The sequence below is a fragment of the Musca autumnalis genome, unplaced genomic scaffold, assembly GCF_047663935.1.
Source record: "Musca autumnalis isolate F117 unplaced genomic scaffold, ASM4766393v1 scaffold_5, whole genome shotgun sequence".
Classification (NCBI taxonomy): Eukaryota; Metazoa; Arthropoda; class Insecta; order Diptera; family Muscidae; genus Musca; species Musca autumnalis.
The window spans coordinates 161,977,733-162,002,110 of NW_027412088.1; positions in this window are offsets into that span (position 1 = coordinate 161,977,733).

The following is a 24,378-nucleotide window of genomic DNA, read 5'->3' on the forward strand; positions in this document are numbered from 1 at the left end:
TCGTCTTCTTCTAAGGAAAGACCTTGCTGTTTTCTATAAGTAGACCTTGTGGTATTCCTTAAGAAGACTCTAATGTCGACAATAAGAAGAACTTGGATCTTCTGTAAGAAGACCTTGTCGTCTTTTTCTTGTTTTCTTCTTGTAATATGCAACTTAATTTGTTTACAAAGAACATATTGATTTTCATTAACTTTTCCCCAAATTTTACTTTTCCAACATTTTTTTTATCAATTCGTTGGTAACCCACGAAAAAATCGCCAAATTCACTTCCTAATTGTTACTGTTTATTAATCAAACAAGAAGTTATCGATTAGCGCTTAGTCAATCTGTCATTACCTAAAACAACAACAATCGAAAAGAGACAAAGAAAGAACAATTGACAAATTACTACTTCCTTTTTCTGAAATACCTCACCAAGTACAGACGTGCAAAGAAATATTGACTTAATAATTGAAGTCTACAAAAAATCAGATTTTTTCTTTCGCATCGAAAAGTTAAAGTTTCACTAATTTATTTAAAAACTTTCGCAGAATCAAATCGAGGTAAAGTTTAAAATTCTTCGTCAGCGTTTAATTAAAAGAAATACAAAATTAAGTGCAATTTACTTGTCTAAAATTACAGTGCCATCGTTTAAATACATTAAAGGCTCCAACCTCGTGTTAATATACATGCACCAGATAATTTTGCCAATATTTCCCAGTGATTCACGAAAGTAAGCTTCCATAATTTAGTGCATCAGCCATAAGTGAGCTCTAAGACACGTTTTTGTGCCCACACACTGCTCGTTGTGTTGATACTCCACGCCTACAAGTATTCCAAGCAGCCACACATTCGATTTTTCCCCACTTGAGGAATCCCTTCCGTGTATTCCACCAATTTGCCAGTGATCCGTTTACGCCCTCAAGAAGAATAAATTACCTACGGTTTTACTAAGGATCCATACTTGCCGCCTCCTGGGATCCATGAGGGATTCCATCCTTATATTCAAGTGCCGATTATCTTTGCTTGTTGTCTGATTGGATTTTAAAACTCAACGCCAGCATTTCCCCAAAACCAAAATACTTCAACATAGAATCTTCTTCAATCGTCGAATAATGCAGCCCCATATGGTATCACGTAAGAAGTAAGCCATGTGGTTTGTAAAACTAGTTTAAACTGCCTTAAATTCTATGTGCACCCCTTTGTGACCAAACATAATTCTCACAACATTCAACCAACTTTCTTAAAAATTGCCAAAAACTGTGAAAAAAAGACTTCAATAATTTGTATTTGCGATATTAAATCTAAATCTACAGTAGTGTGGTTTCTGTTTAAAAACGCTTTGTAAAGTCGCCATAAGTTTAATAAGCCATACAGTGATTTAGTTTTAGTACAGTCGTACCACGCAATTCCTACAATAATTTACAAATTATCACTTGGATTACTAGATTTCTTTTTACAAAATTTGTTTACCAATTTTAAACATAACTCTATCATCATCTAATTTCATACAAAGTTAAATTACACTCTACCTAAGAGCAATAATAATCTTCAATGTCAACATAGACAAATATTCCACAATATTGAGGTTTCTAAATGTTGAAAAATTGTTAAATTCTAAGTTAATAATATAAAAAAAAAAAACAATATTCAAAAAAAAAAATGAATTTATAATTAAAATAGTAATAAGTGTACACTCTAAGTATTAAATTCCAAAGTCATAAAGAGGCATCTTTTTATATCAAATCACATTAATAACATACATAACTCTTCTTACCCCTAATATTTGCGGGCAAAGAATTAATTACAACGACAACAACACATAAGAGTCTTAGAGAAATGATCATCAACGAAACCTAATCATCATTTATATTACTTCATTATATTAATTTCAACAAGCATTGAACATCATCATTATCATCAAACGTCGAACTTCCTGAAGGCCTTCGAGAACGTCGGACGATCTGGTGAGTACGTGTAATGGTCATTTATTGTAGATTACGTTTACTCTTTACTCGTTGAAACATTGAATGGAAAAAGAGGAACAACGCAAATTTTTGTTTTTGTTTTGTTTACTCTAGTTCCGAATGAGAAGTGATCAATATTAAAATATTTTTTTTCCCACGATCAAATTGTTGTTGTTCTCTGCCAAAGTATGAATGAAAAGAATATGTAAAATACGCAAAATTCATGTTGTTGCTAATTGTGTGATTTTGTAAGATTTTTGTTATGTTATGGAATGCAGTTTAGTTTTGCTTCCTCACTCAAGAAAAAAAAAACATTCATTCATACTTATGTAGAGTTACCCCGTCATAAAATCATAACAATAATAGGAAATTTTTGATTGAAAATATGCTTCTTTAACACACCATTTTCATCTAGATTTATCTTTCTAAATTTACGTTTGTAAATATATGATTCAATATTATAATAATTCTGAAATATAAATTTTCGCTCGTATTACACAAAAATTTCATTATTACTACATAATTATAATATTTGTATGCCAATCATATAATTTGATTGTTCATATTTTTGTAACCACATTTCTTGAAATATGTCTTGAATAAATTATTTTTTCAAATCATGAATTGCTAAAACCTATACAAGTGTTTTCGTAAGATGTGGTAGTGTGTGACCAGACATGGCGTTAGGGGTCCTTAAAAGTAGCGCAAAAAGGACATTGGTAAGGGTGGGCAAGCATGCGCTGATCTCAAAACATCTGAGGTCCAGGTAATTGAATGTAACCGCCACAACCAAAGGATTATCAAAGGGGATTTTTAATTTGTGATAATCATTTTTTCCATACTTTCTGAATAACGTAAAAAAATAGGGAGTCTATAAAAATTTTCTGTTAACTAAATCCGTTTTGTTAGACTCAGGACGTAACCCCCCCAAATACCGACTGCAGCTAGAATACAATGGCTCCCGCAGTCCTTAGTCAGCAAAGCAATAATTGGTATACCATCTTCCAAAAGCGATACCACAAAAATAGTTTCAAAACGTCCATCTTTTTTTCGGTCTCATATAGGTAACTCGCTAATAATGAAAGGTTTATTACAGTAATGGCGCCCAACGTGGGGCGAAGAAGTGCATTTAATTGTACTTTTTGTTCCCCAAATAAAATACCATTCCATCCTTTATATTTTCATTCACATAAAATAACCCAAAATCTAGTATATTAGTTGAAAACAGGCTTGAGAATACTTCTATTGAACTTCTTAGGAATTTCGTTTGCTTGAGTGTTACTTGAGTATATCGACCATTAAGTGTCATAGATGAATTTCTCTGGTTTGTAATCAACTATATACCCAGATTCCAGGATACTAAAGTCCATTTTAAGGAGTAATTGTACATTTTAGTGAACTTAGTCATCGGATAATGTGTTTATTTGGAATACATTACATTAGCTGAATGCAATGCAATGTCTAATAAATGTCAGAACATAAAGAAAGTAATGTAAGACTATTCGGTTTGTTCATAAAATAGAAAACTATTCCTTAGTTTGTACACCCATACCCAAATCTATTTATTATACATTCAATTACCACCAAAATTTACTGGTCCACACCCACTGATTATACGAAAACCAAAAATTAATAAGAATATATTTTTCTCTATACAATCCTTAAATCTCTTCTCTTGTCCTACATATTTTGTAACTGATATTGGTAAAAAAATAAAAACATACAAATATGGCTATGGCAAGAACTCCCCCTCCTCCCACTTTAGGGTCAAATGAAGAGGGTTTAATTTGCACAATTTGCAATGAGAACTTATTGGAAAATCAAGAGTGTGTGTATATTGCACAATGTCATCACTCATTTCACCGCAATTGTTTAGAAAAATACCTTTCTAACACAATGGAATGCCCCTCTTGCAAACGTCCATTTCAATTATCAGAATTGCGTTCTATGAACCCACAGAATGAACCTTTGCAACTAGTTCAAAACGAATCTTGTGATTTCCATAACACGTCTCAAGAAGCACAGAGGCCAAAGTCTGGCTCATATCGTGGAAAGCGTGGCGCATTAGCGAAACAATATATTACGAGAAGTGCAGTTAAAAACTCACAATTTGATTCAAATCAATTACTACTCCCTGATATTTTTGATAATTTCACAATGCCTGCCGAAGACAATACCGTTACCGAATCTAATACAAATAAAGCAAATATTCCTAATTCTAAACCTCCCCAAAAACATAATGCCAACAATAATACCAACAATATTAACTATGGGCTCATAAATCGTATGATTGAGACAAGTATGAGTAAACTTCTGCGAAATCTTAACTTAAATAACAATGTTTCTAATACCAATAATCATGCTTCCGAGCCACAACCACCTTCCAATAACCAACCAACAAGTAAGGACCTTCCACATACTTCAAGGAGTTCTACACCCAATTTCAATTCTTCTTTATCATCTGACAAGATAACTTCCATTATCAGAAACTGGAACCTCCAGTTTGATGGGACAATACAAGGCCTAGATGTGGATGAGTTCATCTACAGAGTGAAATCTTTAACAGCCGACAATTTTGAAGAAGACTATACAGTCATATGTAAGAACTTAAATATTCTTTTATCAGGCAAAGCTCGGGAATGGTTTTGGCGTTATCGCAAAACCGTGCCCTCTGTTGTTTGGGAAGATTTTTGCCTCGCCATCCGCTATCAGTATAAAGATTTTCGCACCGATGCTGATATTCGCGAAGACCTTCGCAATAGGAAGCAGAAGCCTGGAGAAAGCTTCGAATCGTTTTACGATTCTATATCGTCTTTACTTGATCGGTTGAGTACTCAGATTCCAGAAAATGAGTTAATTGAAATTATTAAAAGGAATTTACGCCCAGATATAAGACACGAACTCTTATATGTTCCAATACTGTCAATAGCTCATTTAAGAAAATTGATTCAGATGAGAGAGAATCTTCTCAACGATGAAACATGTCGTCGCCATCTGGTAAATAAACCTACTAATAATACATATCCCAAAAGATATGTAGCAGAAGTAGAGCATTTTGAAACCTCTATTGACAATTTGGAACCAGAAAATGCGAATGTTTCTGTGGCTGCAGTAATGCATGGTCCCCCTAATGTTAAATGCTGGAACTGCCAAGAACCAGGTCACTTCTGGGAGGATTGTTTAAAAGATAGGTCTGTGTTCTGTTATGGCTGCGGTGCCAGAAATATATACAAACCTAACTGTTTGAAATGTACCACTAAGAAACTCCATGGTTCATATACCCATAACCCTAATAATGTCCAAAAAAACCAATAATTGAAGACAGTAGTACTACTGCTACTACTGCTCATCTCTCTAACACCAACAATTGTCCTGTTTCAATATTGAAAAGACCCGATTCCGACCAAAACTTACCCAGACATGTCAACCTTGTTCCACTTCGTCCTTACCATCAAAGGCTCTCTGAATATCTACAAAAAAGACAACAAATTTTTGAAATTTCCTCTTTGTCCAATAGCGTTTTAAAACCAAAAAGATCTACACTTAGACTTCGTTTTTATTTCAAGCGACGTAAAGTCACCTCCAAATATCTGATTTCGTCAATATTTACCAATCCTACAGACAAGCGATTATATGCCAAGGTTTCATTCTTGCATTTTGAAGAGCATGGCCTCTTAGATACGGGAGCCAATGTTACATGCATTGGTTCAGATTTAGCTCTACACGATTTTTCCCAGTTTAGTGAGTTTAAAGTTTTCAAATCCAGCGTAAAAACCGCTGATGGAAAACACCAAAAAGTTTTAGGTTTTCTAGATGTCAATGTTAGTTTCAAAAATCAGGTTAAGAGGCTTAGAATATTGATCGTCCCAACTTTGAGTCAGCGTTTGATATTAGGTTTGGATTTCTGGCAGGAATTCAACCTTGCCCCAAATGTATTTGAGTCCGTAGTGATATCTTGTCCGTCTGAAAACAACAAAATGTCAGATATCACTAGTCTGTCTGCATTCAAGTCCGATTTGTCGTCCGTTTCAAATTCTGTTTCGTCCGTTAAGAACGAAAATGTTCAACAATATTCATTGACTCCATCCGAAACTCTACAATTAGAAGCTGTAAAAGCTTTATTTCCTAACTTTGAAAAACAAGGTTTAGGAAGAACTAGCCTTATAAGCCATGAGATCGATGTTGGCGATGCCAAACCGGTCAAACAAAGATTTTATCCCGTTTCTCCAGCAGTGGAGGAACTTATGTATAAAGAGATTGATAGAATGCTATCTTTAGGAGTCATTGAACCCTCAACGTCGCCATGGAGTTCTCCCATGCGATTAGTTGTAAAGCCAAATAAAGTCCGTCTGTGCTTAGATGCTAGAAAGCTAAATGCAGTCACTAAAAAAGACGCATATCCCATCCCCAGCATTGAAGGAATCTTTGCTCGTTTACCTAAAGCCAATCTAATATCAAAGCTCGATTTGAAGGACGCATTTTGGCAGATCGGCTTAGCCGATCAATCCAAGCATCTGACAGCATTCACAGTCCCTGGTAGACCCCTTTACCAGTTTGTGGTCATGCCATTTGGACTGTGCAATGCTCCTCAGACAATGTGTCGCCTCATGGACGAATTGATTCCCCCTGACCTGAGACATTGTGTGTTTGGATATCTTGACGATCTCGTCGTGGTATCTGAAGATTTTCCAACACACCTAGCCGTACTTGTTAGAATTGCAGACCAGTTCAGAAAGGCCAACCTCACCATAAACGTGTCGAAAAGCAACTTCTGTGTTACAGAAGTCAAATATTTAGGATTTGTTATAGGACACGGGGGTTTAAAAACAGATCCCGAGAAAATAGAGTCTATTTTATCGTGGCCAATCCCAAAGAACTTGAAACAAGTTCGAGGTTTTTTAGGCTTATCTGGCTGGTATCGCAGATTCATCGAAAATTTCTCTAGCAAGGTTTTCCCCATAACAGAGCTATTGTCAACCAAGAAAAAGTTTACTTGGACTGATGAAGCTGACAAGGCATTCAGGGAAATAAAACAGCACTTGACATCTGCCCCTATCTTGCTTAATCCCGACTTTTCCAAGAAATTCTTTATTCATTGTGACGCCAGCGACTACGGCATTGGTGCTGTTCTCGTCCAATTGGATGATAATGGTGACGAGAGGCCCATAGCCTATATGTCCAAAAAACTCAATTCAGCACAAAGAAATTATAGCGTCACTGAAAGAGAATGTTTGGCAGTCGTGGAAGCAATAAAGAAATTTCGGTGCTATGTAGAACTCCAAGAGTTTGAGGTCATAACCGACCACTCAAGTTTGTTGTGGTTGATGAGACAACAAGACCTCACAGGAAGACTAGCCCGCTGGGTTTTTAAACTTCAGGGGTATAAATTCAGCTTTAGCCATCGAAAGGGTAAAGAAAATGTAGTACCGGATGCTTTATCTAGGATTTACTGTGAGGAAATTTCCTCAGTTACTATCTCAGAACCTGAAATTGACTTAAACTCACCTCATTTCAATGACCCAGATTATTCATCCCTTAAGGAGAAAATTCGTGGCAATGAAGCTAAATATCCCGATATTAAAATCGCGGATAATTTTGTCTATATAAGAACCCAACACTACTCTGGAGATGAAGAGCAGGAAGAGAAATCCTGGAAACTATGGATTCCTCTGAAGCTTCGTCCGAGTGTAATATCCAGATTTCATAACTCGTCAATTGCTTGTCACGGTGGTATTCAAAAGACCCTTGATTTGATAAGGCGAAGTTTCTTTTGGCCTGGTCTTGTTAAAGATGTTAAAAACTTTATAAAAATGTGTGAAATTTGTAAGACTACAAAGCCCACAAACCAAATAATGAAACCCGAAATGGGTAAACAGGTAACATCTGAGCGCCCATTTCAACGACTATACGTCGATTTGTTAGGTCCATATCCTCGCAGCAGGAAAGGAAATATAGGCATTTTGATCGTTTTAGATCATATGTCTAAATTTCATTGGCTGTGCCCTTTAAGATCATTTACTTCCTCTAAAATAGAAGATTTTCTGTTACACCAAATATTTCATATGTACGGTGTTCCAGAAGTCTTAGTTAGTGACAATGGATCACAATTTAAATGCAATTCGTTCAATGCATTTTTGACATCTTTTGGAATTCACCATACATACACAGCTTTTTACTCGCCCCAAGCTAATGCTTCGGAACGAGTAAATCGTTCAATATTAGCAGGCATAAGATCTTTTCTAAAGCAAGACCACAGGCAGTGGGACGAAAATCTGAGTGCAATTAGTTGTGCACTCAGAAATTCGATACACCAATCTACAAAAATATCTCCATATCATTCCCTCTTCGGGTTTGATATGATAACCCACGGATCTTCTTATAAATTGCTAAGAAATTTGCAAATGATTGATGATCCTGTTGATATTCTTTCCCATGATGACGAGATGCAGCTCATTAGGCAGAAAATTCGGAAAAACATTGCTGAGGCGTATAATCGAAACCAACACCAGTATAATTTAAGAGCTAGGCCTATTTCATTTGAAATCGGTCAAGAAGTCTTTAGGCGCAATTTTGCGCAAAGCAGTTCGGAGAAGGCATTTAACTCCAAATTTTCTCCACTCTTTTTAAAGGCAAAAATAAAGGAGAAACTTGGCACAAATTATTACATCCTCGAAGACTTTAATGGCAAAATTATTGGCACATTTCATGCCAAGGACATACGTCCTTAGCCTTCACCCATAGTATGTTTTGCATCCGATTAATATTAATTCCTATAAGGAAAATATTACTCGGTTTGTAATATGCAACTTAATTTGTTTACAAAGAACATATTGATTTTCATTAACTTTTCCCCAAATTTTACTTTTCCAACATTTTTTTTATCAATTCGTTGGTAACCCACGAAAAAATCGCCAAATTCACTTCCTAATTGTTACTGTTTATTAATCAAACAAGAAGTTATCGATTAGCGCTTAGTCAATCTGTCATTACCTAAAACAACAACAATCGAAAAGAGACAAAGAAAGAACAATTGACAAATTACTACTTCCTTTTTCTGAAATACCTCACCAAGTACAGACGTGCAAAGAAATATTGACTTAATAATTGAAGTCTACAAAAAATCAGATTTTTTCTTTCGCATCGAAAAGTTAAAGTTTCACTAATTTATTTAAAAACTTTCGCAGAATCAAATCGAGGTAAAGTTTAAAATTCTTCGTCAGCGTTTAATTAAAAGAAATACAAAATTAAGTGCAATTTACTTGTCTAAAATTACAGTGCCATCGTTTAAATACATTAAAGGCTCCAACCTCGTGTTAATATACATGCACCAGATAATTTTGCCAATATTTCCCAGTGATTCACGAAAGTAAGCTTCCATAATTTAGTGCATCAGCCATAAGTGAGCTCTAAGACACGTTTTTGTGCCCACACACTGCTCGTTGTGTTGATACTCCACGCCTACAAGTATTCCAAGCAGCCACACATTCGATTTTTCCCCACTTGAGGAATCCCTTCCGTGTATTCCACCAATTTGCCAGTGATCCGTTTACGCCCTCAAGAAGAATAAATTACCTACGGTTTTACTAAGGATCCATACTTGCCGCCTCCTGGGATCCATGAGGGATTCCATCCTTATATTCAAGTGCCGATTATCTTTGCTTGTTGTCTGATTGGATTTTAAAACTCAACGCCAGCATTTCCCCAAAACCAAAATACTTCAACATAGAATCTTCTTCAATCGTCGAATAATGCAGCCCCATATGGTATCACGTAAGAAGTAAGCCATGTGGTTTGTAAAACTAGTTTAAACTGCCTTAAATTCTATGTGCACCCCTTTGTGACCAAACATAATTCTCACAACATTCAACCAACTTTCTTAAAAATTGCCAAAAACTGTGAAAAAAAGACTTCAATAATTTGTATTTGCGATATTAAATCTAAATCTACAGTAGTGTGGTTTCTGTTTAAAAACGCTTTGTAAAGTCGCCATAAGTTTAATAAGCCATACAGTGATTTAGTTTTAGTACAGTCGTACCACGCAATTCCTACAATAATTTACAAATTATCACTTGGATTACTAGATTTCTTTTTACAAAATTTGTTTACCAATTTTAAACATAAATCTATCATCATCTAATTTCATACAAAGTTAAATTACACTCTACCTAAGAGCAATAATAATCTTCAATGTCAACATAGACAAATATTCCACAATATTGAGGTTTCTAAATGTTGAAAAATTGTTAAATTCTAAGTTAATAATATAAAAAAAAAAAACAATATTCAAAAAAAAAAATGAATTTATAATTAAAATAGTAATAAGTGTACACTCTAAGTATTAAATTCCAAAGTCATAAAGAGGCATCTTTTTATATCAAATCACATTAATAACATACATAACTCTTCTTACCCCTAATATTTGCGGGCAAAGAATTAATTACAACGACAACAACACATAAGAGTCTTAGAGAAATGATCATCAACGAAACCTAATCATCATTTATATTACTTCATTATATTAATTTCAACAAGCATTGAACATCATCATTATCATCAAACGTCGAACTTCCTGAAGGCCTTCGAGAACGTCGGACGATCTGGTGAGTACGTGTAATGGTCATTTATTGTAGATTACTTTTACTCTTTACTCGTTGAAACATTGAATGGAAAAAGAGGAACAACGCAAATTTTTGTTTTTGTTTTGTTTACTCTAGTTCCGAATGAGAAGTGATCAATATTAAAATATTTTTTTTCCCACGATCAAATTGTTGTTGTTCTCTGCCAAAGTATGAATGAAAAGAATATGTAAAATACGCAAAATTCATGTTGTTGCTAATTGTGTGATTTTGTAAGATTTTTGTTATGTTATGGAATGCAGTTTAGTTTTGCTTCCTCACTCAAGAAAAAAAAAACATTCATTCATACTTATGTAGAGTTACCCCGTCATAAAATCATAACAATAATAGGAAATTTTTGATTGAAAATATGCTTCTTTAACACACCATTTTCATCTAGATTTATCTTTCTAAATTTACGTTTGTAAATATATGATTCAATATTATAATAATTCTGAAATATAAATTTTCGCTCGTATTACACAAAAATTTCATTATTACTACATAATTATAATATTTGTATGCCAATCATATAATTTGATTGTTCATATTTTTGTAACCACATTTCTTGAAATATGTCTTGAATAAATTATTTTTTCAAATCATGAATTGCTAAAACCTATACAAGTGTTTTCGTAAGATGTGGTAGTGTGTGACCAGACATGGCGTTAGGGGTCCTTAAAAGTAGCGCAAAAAGGACATTGGTAAGGGTGGGCAAGCATGCGCTGATCTCAAAACATCTGAGGTCCAGGTAATTGAATGTAACCGCCACAACCAAAGGATTATCAAAGGGGATTTTTAATTTGTGATAATCATTTTTTCCATACTTTCTGAATAACGTAAAAAAATAGGGAGTCTATAAAAATTTTCTGTTAACTAAATCCGTTTTGTTAGACTCAGGACGTAACCCCCCCAAATACCGACTGCAGCTAGAATACAATGGCTCCCGCAGTCCTTAGTCAGCAAAGCAATAATTGGTATACCATCTTCCAAAAGCGATACCACAAAAATAGTTTCAAAACGTCCATCTTTTTTTCGGTCTCATATAGGTAACTCGCTAATAATGAAAGGTTTATTACATTCTATAAGAACACATTCTGTTCTTCCCTAAGAATACCCTGTGGTCTTTTCTAAAAAGACAATATTTTCTCCCATAAAAAGACCTTTTTGCCTTCTATTATGTAATTTTCCGGCCTTCTAAAAAAGCGGTCCAAGCTATTCAAGACTTTATTCCGAATACCTTGTACCTAAGTATCATATCGAAAGACTCCGTCAGCCATGTCTGTACGAGTTCGTAGAGAAGACTTCCCTCAAGTGGGATAATAAACTCAATGTGCATTTATAGAACTTGGAAATAATAGATTTAAAACTTCTACGGATATATTTCTGTGCTCTACTGTTAAATTTCACACGGTCTGGATGCCATTAATATTATAATGTCTGTCAATTGTTGTACGATCATGGATTTGTGTATTATCATTGATGACATATGTAATACCTTATATGTCTTCGAAGCTTATTTAGTGAAGTTTTTCAATCACTTCTACGCCGCTATAGCTTGTGACTACTGAAAAGGCTCCTTCTGATCATATTTGTAAACGGTGCACTGACGTCGACCACCAACTTATAATTCTATATATTTTGGGTAACCTTCGAACGTAGATTACACCGGTTCACCAAAAACATGTTCTAAATGCAGTGCCTGCTTGGTGCTATCGCCATTAGTATCCCTGTTACAATGTCCATCAGGCTTGAATAGCATTCAAAGTATTCCTTTAGCCTTTATGCAACGTACATTTTGATTTAATGGATTTAGACCCCACATATGCTTTGACGAAAACCGTTTCGGACAATTTGGTGTCGTCTTAGCCCTTTTTGTCCGTATGTCTTGTTGGAGTAAACGATAATTTTCGAACGGACCAATATTCCTTCCCGACATATATAGATCGAATAGGAATATATCGGTCCACTCCTTAGGTTACATTTACCAAATGTTTTACAAGGACAACTTTGTGGTTCTGATTACAATGATATAATTGTTTTTTTTTTCGTGGGCAAATCTACGCTTAATAACATAATAACCCAAATTCTCTATACACCCCACTGTGACTAACTTAAATGGCTGGTTAGCACGATAAATATCGAAAGGAATGGTTGCCAAAATAATATCCACTTCCAAAACGGTCAATTTCTTCAGGTTCGTCCACAGCAAAAGTTCAACCCTTTTGTGTTTTAATCCAAATCGTTTTTTATGCAGAACGTCCCATTTTTTTTATGGCGTCCACAATCGTTGAGTTATATAAGTTCTCGTATTTGTGTCAACAAGTTCATACTTCCTATGAAGCCCACATGATTCTGACAATCCCTAAATTCATAAATTTTTCGAAAAAGCATTGCGACTGTGTGGCTGGTCTTTGACCTCTCCTTGTTTAAAAGTTTCAATTCACACAAGCTGAGGGTATATCTGTTGACAAAGCCAACCGATACTTTTTTATTCTTTCATACTTCCCAAAATGTCCTAAAAATCCTGCGGGAACCATCACAAAGTGGGACTTTTCACATTGCCTCTGGAAGGTTCCTTCAACTCTATAAAGACTACTATATACACTCTATAAAGACTACTATAAAGACTCCCTTCAATTCTTTTATAAAGTCTCTTTTCATCCATTTCCAAATAAATTAATATTCTCCCTCATATTCCAAAAACATTTTCCTTCCAATTCTTAAATTTCAGTATATTTTATTAAAATGTATTGATTGCTATCAAAGAAACTTCATTGTAACTCATTTGCAAATATTCAAGCTGCCAGAAGAAAAAAAATCTGGATTAAATTCTAAAAATCCAGACTTTCGCACACACATTTTCACACATGTCGAGCAAGATAACTATTCAAATTCAATCTCAATAGAACACATATCGTCATCTGTAAAATAATTCCTTTATCACTGTGACATCTCACATAAGAGTTTTTTTTTCTCCTTTCAACATTTTTCACTTACTCACCTTCGATGCACCTTCAAAATCCTTGCGATAAACATCTACATCAATAACATGTGAGTAGGACAGGCGAGAATGCTAGTGAGTGAGTGAATGAGTGTGCGAATTGTGTGCAGATATTGTGATATGAATGCTAATACGCACACCTTATCGGATTTGTTTTTCTTTTTGCAGATTTATGCATTAGATAAATATCATCATCTTCGGCATCATCATCATCATGAGCTGCAGTAACAAGAACCACATCCATAGTGGAAAGGCAAGGGTGGATGTGGATGACACCTCCTTGAATGTGAGACAAACCCAAAAACATTCCTGTACTTTAGGCAAACATGCAAGTAAGTAAGTACACACCTTACTTACATATTTATACTAGAGCAACAGGAGCAATGAAGTTACACACATGAGTATGAAGAAGATGCATGGGATATGTATGTGCAGGTATTTATACGAAATGTGTAGAAATTGCGAATCTAGAAATTTAATTCAATGATTATTTAAAATTCTTTTTTGTGATGAATTAAATAAAAAATGATAATTGTGAAATAATTTCGTTATTAAAGTTCAACTTGACTTAAAGTGTATACCCATTGGGTGTCTTTAGTGATATGTTCCCTCTCCGGCAGAATGGAATCGTAGCGCGTCAGGTTAGAGTAAGTGATACCAACTACTTTAATCATATAGTCAAAAGGTTGCTGCGCACAATGGACCCAAGGGTAGCTGAGGCATTATAGCTATAAAGACTATATTCTTTCTGTATTTCCCATGAATCTACGCCCTAACACCAGCCTACACGTTCCAATTCCAAGAGTAATAAGTAAAAAACAAATGTATACCTTCCACTATAAATATTCTCAACTAAAATGAAATATTTAGTTTTCTTCCTGTCCACTACTTTAGGTGCAAAATTGTTCGACCACGGATACCCTAAATGCCTAAATTATCTAATATAATCTAAAACAAGTAAGAACTGCGTTAAGTTCGTTAGTTTCCTTTCGTTTATGAAGAAGGCTAAACACCAAATTCCAGCAATTTCGGTAAAACAATGTGGCTAACTTTCAAAATACCGAAATTCGGGAAGTAGCGTTCTATGGACGCTATATGAGGGCGTTGACCTATATGGACAAATTTTGGGGGGAAAGTTTTATGTTAGTTTTGTTTATTGTTGAAGGTTCAATCTCATTTGATTGCTTAAGCTTGAGTATTCCCCCAATGGCTTTACTTCATTTATTACCTTCTATTACAGAGTGTAATGTTTTTCAAAACGAACTGACAGTGTTGCAACATTTTACTGATCGCTACCAATATCATGATTTCATCCAGGCCAAAAGCCAATTGATAATTCCCTTCGCCTTGGTAGAGATCAGTACAATTTTGCAACACTGTCAGTTCATTTTGAAAAACATTACACTCTGTAATAGAGGGTAACAAGTAAAAAGTCGTTAAGTTCGGCCGGGCCGAACTTTTTATACCCTCCACCATAAAATAGTCTTAATTAAAATGGAATAATTAGGGTCCTTTTACAATTTTAGGTGCAACAACTTTTCGACAATGGATAGACTCCTACTGCCTTCCACTATTGCTTAAATCACACTGTGAACACAAATGTTGGGGCAGAGATAATTCCTTTGGGAGATGAAAGCCCTTGGTGTGTGTATATTAAAAACCCCGAAGGACAGATGCGCCATGAGTCGAACTTCCGCGTTATGGCGTGATGAAGTTTTTGCAAGGGACCCTGTAAGCCATCATGAATTAGCATTATATCTTTGTTTGTTGTTTTTGTAGAGCACTTAAGCAACAGTGAACAAAGATATAACGCTAATTCCTGATGGCCCACAGGGTCTATAACAAAAATTTCATCACGCCATAACGCGGAAGTTCGACTCACGGCGGATCTGTCTTTCGGGGTTCATAATATACTCACCAAGGCCTTTCTTCTTCAAGAGGAAATTTCCGTGCCCCAGACTTTCACCTCCATATTGTTGCACAGTGTTATCTAATCTAATCTAAAAAAATGTGTTCAGCTAGGTGAAAGGTACCACCTACGGGCCTATATCATAGAGTCAACCTATCTTTAAATTTTTTGGCGGAAAAGTTTTATAGCTGCAGGGAACTTCAAGAGTAAAATTGAGGGTAGCTTCATCAAAACAATGAAGACCCTCAAAAATGGACCCATGATGACGAATTTTAGTGAAGAAATTTCGTGACCACTGAAAATTCCTGAAAATCGGGATGTACAGTTATATGGGGGGATATACCAAAACATGGACCTACATTGAAGATTATTTTTGAATAGACAAAATTGCAGCTAGTTCGGTTACAAATTGCAGCTAAAATTCTCAAAATACCGAAAATCGGGAGATACCGTTATATGGGGGCTATACCAAAACATGGACCTATGTTGACGATGTTTCGTTGGAGATGTTTTATGACAACTGAGAACTTCAAATGTCAAATTACAGCTATTTCGGTTAAAACTGTAGCTAAAATTCTCAAAATACCGAAAATTGGGAGATACCGTTATATGGGGGCTATACCAAAACATGGACCTATGTTGACGATGTTTGGTGGGGATGTTTCATGACCACTGAGAACCTCAAATGGCAAATTACAGCTAGTTCGGTTAAAAATTGTAACTAAAATGCTCAAAATACCGAAAATCGGAAGGTACCGTTATATGGGGGCTATACCAAAACATGGACCTATGTTGACGATGTTTGGTGGAGATGTTTCATGATCACTGAGAACCTCAAATGTCAAATTGCAGATAGTTCGGTTACAAATTGTGACTAAAATTCTCAAAATACCGAAAATCGGGAGGTACCGTTATATGGGGGCTATACCAAAACATGGACCTATGTTTACGATGCTTGGTGGAGATATTTCATGACCACTGAGAACCTCAAATGGCAAATTACAGCTAGTTCGGTTAAAAATTGTGGCTAAAATTCTTAAAATACCGAAAATCGGGAGGTTCCGTTATATGGGGACTCTATCAAAACATGGACCTATGCCCATATCCTTTGGTATATAAGTTTGTTGATCACTAGGAACCCTAAGTGCCAAATTATAGCTAATTCGGTCTGCAAATGTGGCGAAGAACGTCAAAATACCTCAAATCCGGAGGTACCGTTATATGGGGGCTATAGCAAAGAGTGGACCGATATAGCCCACCTTCGAACTTGACCTGCCTATGGAAAAAATACCCTCGCGTGCAAAATTTCAGCACTCTATCTCAATTATTGCGGACGCTAGAGTGATTACAACAGACGGACAGACGGACATGGCTAGATCGTCTTAGAATTGTATCCTGATCAAGAATATATATACTTTGTAGGGTCGCAAATGATTAGTTCGATGTGTTACAAACAGAATGACAAACTTAATATACCCTCCATACTATGGTGGAGGGTATAATAAATGAAGGGAAAGTTTTATACTACCAACGAAGACTGAATACCAAACTTCAGCCATATTGAAGCCACAACCTTTTAAATACCGAAAATCGGGAGGTACACTTCTATGGGGGCAATATGAAGGCGTGGAGCTATACCTACAAATTTTAGGAGGAAAGTTTTGCACCCCTAACGAAGCCATTTCGGTGGAATATTGAGGCCACAAAACTCAATATACCGAAAAATTCGATGTTCCATTCCATGGGGTCTATATGAAGGCGTGGACCTATAGCGACATATTTAGAGGGGAAAGTTGAATACCCCCAACGAAGACTAACTGCCAAATTTCAGCCATTTCTATGGATTATTGTGGCCCCAACCTTTGAAAATACGGAAAATCGGACCTTTACCGACAAATTTTATATGGAAAGTTGTATACCCCAAATGAAGACCAAATACCAAATTTCAGCCATTTCGGAGGAATATTGAGGCCACAACCTTTAAAATACCGCAAATTGGGAGGTACCCTTTTTTATGATTGCTATATGAAGGCGTGGGCGCATACCAACAAAATTCTGAGGAAAGTTTAATACCCCCAACGAAAACCTAACACCAAATTTTAGCCATTTTGGTGTGATAATGAAGCTAAAACCTTGAAAATACCGAAAATCGGGTTGTACCGTTCTATGGGGGCTATATCAAAACGTGGACCGATATTGCTATTTGCAATACCACACATCCTAGGAGTAATAGAAACGTCTATACCAAATAAAAAGCTCTATCTTAAAAATTGCGAGCTGTATCTTGATTTGATAGACACACCACCTACGAAGACTAAATAAAAAATATCAGCCACTTCGGAGGAATATTGAGGCCACAATCTTCAAATTAGTGAAAATCGGGAAGTACCGTTCTATCGGGGCTATATGAAGGCGTCGACCTATGTATACTGACAAATTTCATATTGACAATTTTGTACCCCAAATGAAGACTAAATGCCAAATTTCAGCCATTTCGGAGGAATATTGAGGCCACAACCTTCAACATACCGAAAATCGGGAGGTACCGTTCTATGAAGGCGTCGACCTATGTATACTGACAAATTTCATATTGAAAATTTTGTACCCCAAATGAAGACTAAATGCCAAATTTCAGCCATTTCGGTGTGATAATGAAACTAAAACCTTCAAAATACCGAAAATCGGGGTGCCGTTCTATGGGGGCTATATCAAACCGTGGACTGATATAGCCCATTTGCAATACCAAACATCCTAGGTGTAATATATACTTCTATTCAAAATTACAAAGCTCTATCTTAAAAATTCCGAGCTGTGTCTTGATTTGACAGACAGACGGACATGGTTATTTCGACTTAGAATTTTACCATGATCAAGAATAAACATACTTTATAGGGTCTCCGATGAATATTTCGTTGTGTCACAAACGGAATGACAAATTTAATTATACCCTCCATATTGTGATGGAGGGTATAAAAATATGTTCAATCAGGTGGTACCGTTATTTGGTAGCTATACCAAAACATGGACCTATGTTGACGATTTTTGGTGGAGAAGTTTCGTGACTACCGGGACCTAAAATATCAAATTATAGCTAGTTCGGTTATAAATTGTTGCTAAAATCCTTGAAATACCGAAAATCAAGAGGTACCGTAATATAAGGGCTATACCAAAACATAGACCTGTGTCATTTATATTTGGAATATAAGTTTTTTGGGCACATAATGACTAATTCGGTTTGAAAATGTAAGTAAAAACATCAAAATACCTCAAGTCAAAACCGTTAAGTTTTTCTTAATATTTTCTTTTGGAAAACATGTTGGCTAAGATGTAATACACAACTCTTCAGTACATGCCATTGTTGTAAAATGCCTCTATCATGTCGTTTTCAGTATATTTTTCAACGACGATTTAATAAATATGTCAATGATGTGGTGAAATGCGAAATGCGAGAATAAACTGTTGGTGTGAACTGTGTTTGAAATACGTGTTGTAAAATATATGATGCAAAATACACTGAAACAACATAAAATAAGCATTCGAGAGTTTCGGAATGTTCTGAAGAATTCTTGAGAACTTTATTTGAAAGATTTCTGTAGAAGGTTACTTGGTTCAACTCGTAATAGTTTAAGAGATTTTGATGCCCAAGATGGAGCTTTTCGTATGTGGTCTGTGGAATTGCTGAGAACTTTATTTGAAAGATTTCTGCAGAAGGTTACTTGGTTCAACTCCTAATAGTTTAAGAGATTTTGATGTCCAATATGGAGTTTTTCGTATGTGGTCTGTTCAAAAGATAAGTTCTACAATTTTAGGGCTACAATATTGCCAAAGGTAGCAAGGCCAAATTCCAAATAGTTTCTGAGATAAATAACACTGTAAACAAAATCTAACTTTTTTAAATTACAAGAAACCCAGCACAGATTATCAAAGAGGACCGAAAAAAAGAAGACACGTGTATCGGCGTTTTGAAAGGGTCTTTTTGGTCCCTTTTTTCAAAAACGTTTAAAAACTCGCATTTGGTGACCTATAGTAAAATTTTATGACAAATAATTTTGTAGAATATTTTGATCTGATACGATAACATTTTAAAAAAAGGTTTTAAACGTTTTTGAAAAAAATGGACCAGAAAGACCCCTTTAGTGACTTGCATGAGGGTTAATTTTTTATAAAAAGATACCCCGCATTGTTGTCAGTAATATTGCCGATATTTTATAGTTCCGATATTTTGAAGTTTGTGGACTTAATATTCCACCGAAATGGCTGAAATTTTATGTTTATTTGGGGCATTAATCGTTCCATAGCACGCTACCTCCCGATTTCCCATATTTTGAAGGTTTTAGCCTAATTATCACACCGAAATGGCTGAAATTTGATACTTAGTCTTCGTTGGGGGTACAAAACTTTCCCCCAGGAATTTGTCGGTATAAGTAGATCGACGCCTTCATATAGCCCCCCATAGTAAGGTACCTCCCGATTTTCGGTATTTTAAAGGTTGTGGCCTCAGTATTCCACCGAAATGGCTGAAATTTGGTATTTAGACTTCGATGGGGGTACTCAAACTTCCCCTTTAAATTTGTCGGTATAGGTGCACGCCTTCATATAGCCCCCATGGAAAGGTACCTCCTGATTTTCCGTATTTTGAAGGTTGTGGCTTCAATATTCCACCAAAATGGCTGAAATTTGGTATTTAGTCTTCAATGTGATATAAAACTGTTCGCCAGAAATTTGTCTGTACAGGTCCACTCTTTCATATAGCCCCCATAGAACGGTACCTCCCGATTTTCGGTTTTATGAAGGTTATGGCCAAGCAACCCACCGAAATTGCTGAAATTTGGTATATAGTCTTTGTTGGAGGTAAAAGCCTTTCTGACTTAAATTGGTCGGTATATATTCACGTTTCGATTAGCCCCATAGAACGGTACATTCCGATTTTCGTAATTCTGAAGGTTGTGACGTCAATATGCCACCAAAAGACTAAAATTTGTTATTTAGTCTTCCCTGTTATAAAATATTCCAGAAGAGAATTATCTGTATAAGTCCGCGGTTTCCTATATCCCCCATAGAAGCGTACCTCATTTTCGGTATTTTGAAGGTTTTACCGAAAATATCGGAAATTCGGGTTTTCGGTATTTCTTCTTCTTTGATTCTAAAAAATTTCCGCCAGAAATTTGTAGGTACATATCGACATTTTAAATAGCCCCCATGGAACGGTACCTCCCGAATTTCGGTATTTTGAAGATTAGGCACATTGTTTTACCTAACTTTGGTATTTAGTCTTCTTCATAAGTACATAATTGTCCATTTTACTTCAATATAACTCTTGGTGGAGGGTATAATATGTTCGGCTTGACCGAACTTAACGTACTTGTTTACCTTAAAGTGGCCACAGTTTCCGCGCAAATAATTCGGTAATCGTGTTAAAACAGTACATTTTATCGAAATGCATTCAAAGTTAGTGTTGAAAAACAACAGTTCTCTCCTTGCAATACCCCAAACATGCGCTTCAACATATGTTAAATTTCTACATAATCGCCCATATATCGACTCAGAATTTACCCTGATCAAGAATATATATTCTTTATAGGGTCACAAATGATTATTTCAATGCATCCATTCTATGGTGGAGTGTATAAAAACTAGTCCAAAGGTCTATGATTAGACCATTCCCTTCATAGCTTTTCCCAACTTAAAGCCACAAATTCTAATTAGCATCCCTATCCTAACAGCACTCAAGCGCTCTTCAACTTCCAACATATCTTTTAACACTCAGGTATGTTTGTATAGAGTACACAAGAACACATCCTTAAGAAATAGTATTACAAAAGGTATTAGTTGAGAACAAAGAAGACTAAAAACTTCTTAAGACCAATGAAAAAAAATTGTAGCATCCGTACAAACATTCAGACATATGTACATACATACATACATGGAAGGAAATAGAGAAAACCCCCTATGAATGTTATCAATAAAAAACTATCAAAGATAAACAGTGAGAGATAACTGAGTATGAAATGAAAGTTCTTCTTCTGCTGCTTCTTCGTGTGTTGTCTTTTGTTCCTGTGGTTTCAGAGAATGTCAATATAAACCCTTAAATCTACTTGGATTTATTGAATGGGCAAACTAAAGGCAGACAACAACTTCAGATATGCGGTTGAAAGAAAAAAATGCGTGAAGATGCGTTTTATCAACAAAAAAATCACATGTTGCCATTGTTTGAGTTATCTTGATTGAAAAACTGGAAGAAGAAAACAAAAAGTGTCATTGCAATGTATAAGGACATCACTTTGTAACCACAAATATGTGGAAGCATATGTTTTGTTTGTGTTGTGTTTTTCAGGGAGAGAAAGAGTTTCCATAGAAAGAATTTTTCTAAAGGAATTACGTATCATTTACATCTTGGAATTTGTTGGAGGGTTTGTCATTGCATGACAATATCAACAGATGCTGTTGACACAAGTTACATTGAGAATAATTCATAAATATGTATATTCTTGTTGCTGGTTTTTTGGAATTTGATTAATTAAATAACTGCTGCGGAAGGTGTATCAATGTTGCATCATATTGACTTCCTTTATCTCGTTTCATTACCTATCTGTGGTGCGGGGAAGCTATAACATATATTAACAGATGCAATGTGTTGCAGCACGTGTAAAACAAATGTTACTTGACATGGCCCTACAAGTGCTATTTTTGAGACAAATGCAAATGCAGTAACTGTGGTCGCAGTTGTGTGGAAACAGTGGATACGCCCAATGACAATAATGAAAAAATCCGCGTCTTCATTTAAAGACTTTCAGAGCAAGCGTAGTCATTCCGTTTATAGTTCCTCAAAATAATCATTTAAATCCCACAGAGTTTATGTACTCTTGATCAGCGTGCAATTCTATATCGATGTAGATATGTCCGTCGTTTGTGGAAATTACTCTTGCGACCGAACGGATTGAAGTAGGTGGAAAAAATGTTGCTCAAAGGTATTGTATTTTCTCAGAACGTTTGGTATTGAAAATGGTCATATAGTTCCACGTTTTGGTGTACCCCCCACTAAAAGTGACTCGTCGACAATTTAAGGAATTTCAAATGTATTCGTCCCATTTGCCCTCCGAAAAAATTATAATTTGGGATTTTGTATTTCCAGAGGTTAGAAAAAATTTCTACCAAAAGTTGTTTAATATTTCCACGTTTCCTTATGCCCACGATATAACGCATCATACAACGTGAGACGTCACTTTAAAGAATATTGAAGGAATTAGTCACATTTGATCATCGAATTAGTTGTAGTTTTATATTTTAAGTTTCTAAAGGTAAGAAAACATTTTCATAAAAAAAATTGTATATAGGCCCACGTTTGGGAATAGCCCATATAAATTGGAAATCGGAGATTACTTCCCGTTTGTTGAAGTTTTAGATACATTTTTTACCGAACTAGCTATAATTAGGCATTTAGAGTTTAGGAATAAGCCAATATAACGACTGCATTTTCCTATTTCCGGTATTTTGAAGTTTTTATAGAAATTTTTGGCTCAAATTGGTGTGCCGAAGTATTTAGACTTCACAGTGGTGAAACAATTTATCGATTAAAAATTGCAGACACCTTTGGTATGGCCAAGGTATTTCAAGTTATTTTTAATTTTTATCTATATTTAGCTTTTAAGTTTGCCTGTAATCAAAATACTTCTCTAACAAAAATTTAGGATATTGGTCCATGTTTCGGAATAGCCCACGTATATATAATTTGAAATTTGGATTCTTAGTGATCAGACAATATCTCAACTAGGAATTTTGCACAAAGTTTTGGAGTAGTCCCCATATAACGGTACCGTTAGATTTCGTTTATTTTAAAATTTTAACCTACATTTAGGTTTCCTAGTGGTCAAACAATATCTTAGCAAATAATTGCGCTCTTACGGTACCTAGTTTTCAAAAACCATCTCAAAAAATGTACAGCATGGTTCTACATTTTGGAGTAGTCCCCATATATATATATAGGTACCAATTAAAAAGAAGTAAAAACGACTTTAAGTTCGGCCGGGCCGAACTTGATATACCCTCCACCATGAGTGGTATTTAACTAAAATGGAACAATTAGTTTCCTTTTGTTTATGAAGAAGAATAAATACCAAATTTCAGAAATTTCGTTAAAAAAATTTCGTTAACCTTCAAAATAATGATATTCGGGAGGTACCGTTCAAAACGTATCAAAACGCCGATTTATACCGGCAAATTTCTGGCGTAAAGTTTTTGGACTCAAAGAACACTAATATTGAGGCCACAACCTTCAAAATACCGGAAGTCGTTGGGTACCGTTCTTTGCGGGCTACATGAAGGCGTGGACCCATAACAACAAATTTCTTGGGGAAAGTTTTATACCCCCAACGAAGACCAAATACCAAATTTCAGCCACTTCGGATGACTATTGAGGCCACAACCTTCAAAATATCGAAAATCGGGAGGTACCGCTCTATGGGGGCTATATGAAGGCGTGGACCTATACCGACAAATTTAAAGGGGAAATTTGAATACCCCCAACGAGGACTAAATACCAAGCTTCAGCCATTTCAATGGATTATTGTGACCATAACCTTCAAAATACCGAAAATCGGGAGGTACCGTTCTATGGGGGCTATATGAAGGCGTGGACCTGTACCGACCAATTTCTGGGGGAAAGTTTCGTACCCCCAATAGAGACTAATTATTAAATTTCAGACAGTTTGAAGGAATATTGAGGCCACATCCTTCAAAGTACCGAAAATCGGGAGGTACCGTTCTATGGGGGCTATATGAAGGCGTGGACCCATACCAACAAAATTCTGGGGGAATGTTTCAGCTATTTCGTTGTGACAATGAAGTTAAAACCTTCAAAATACCGAAAATCGGTATTGAGAGAAAATTTATTTTGTAGTTTTTAGT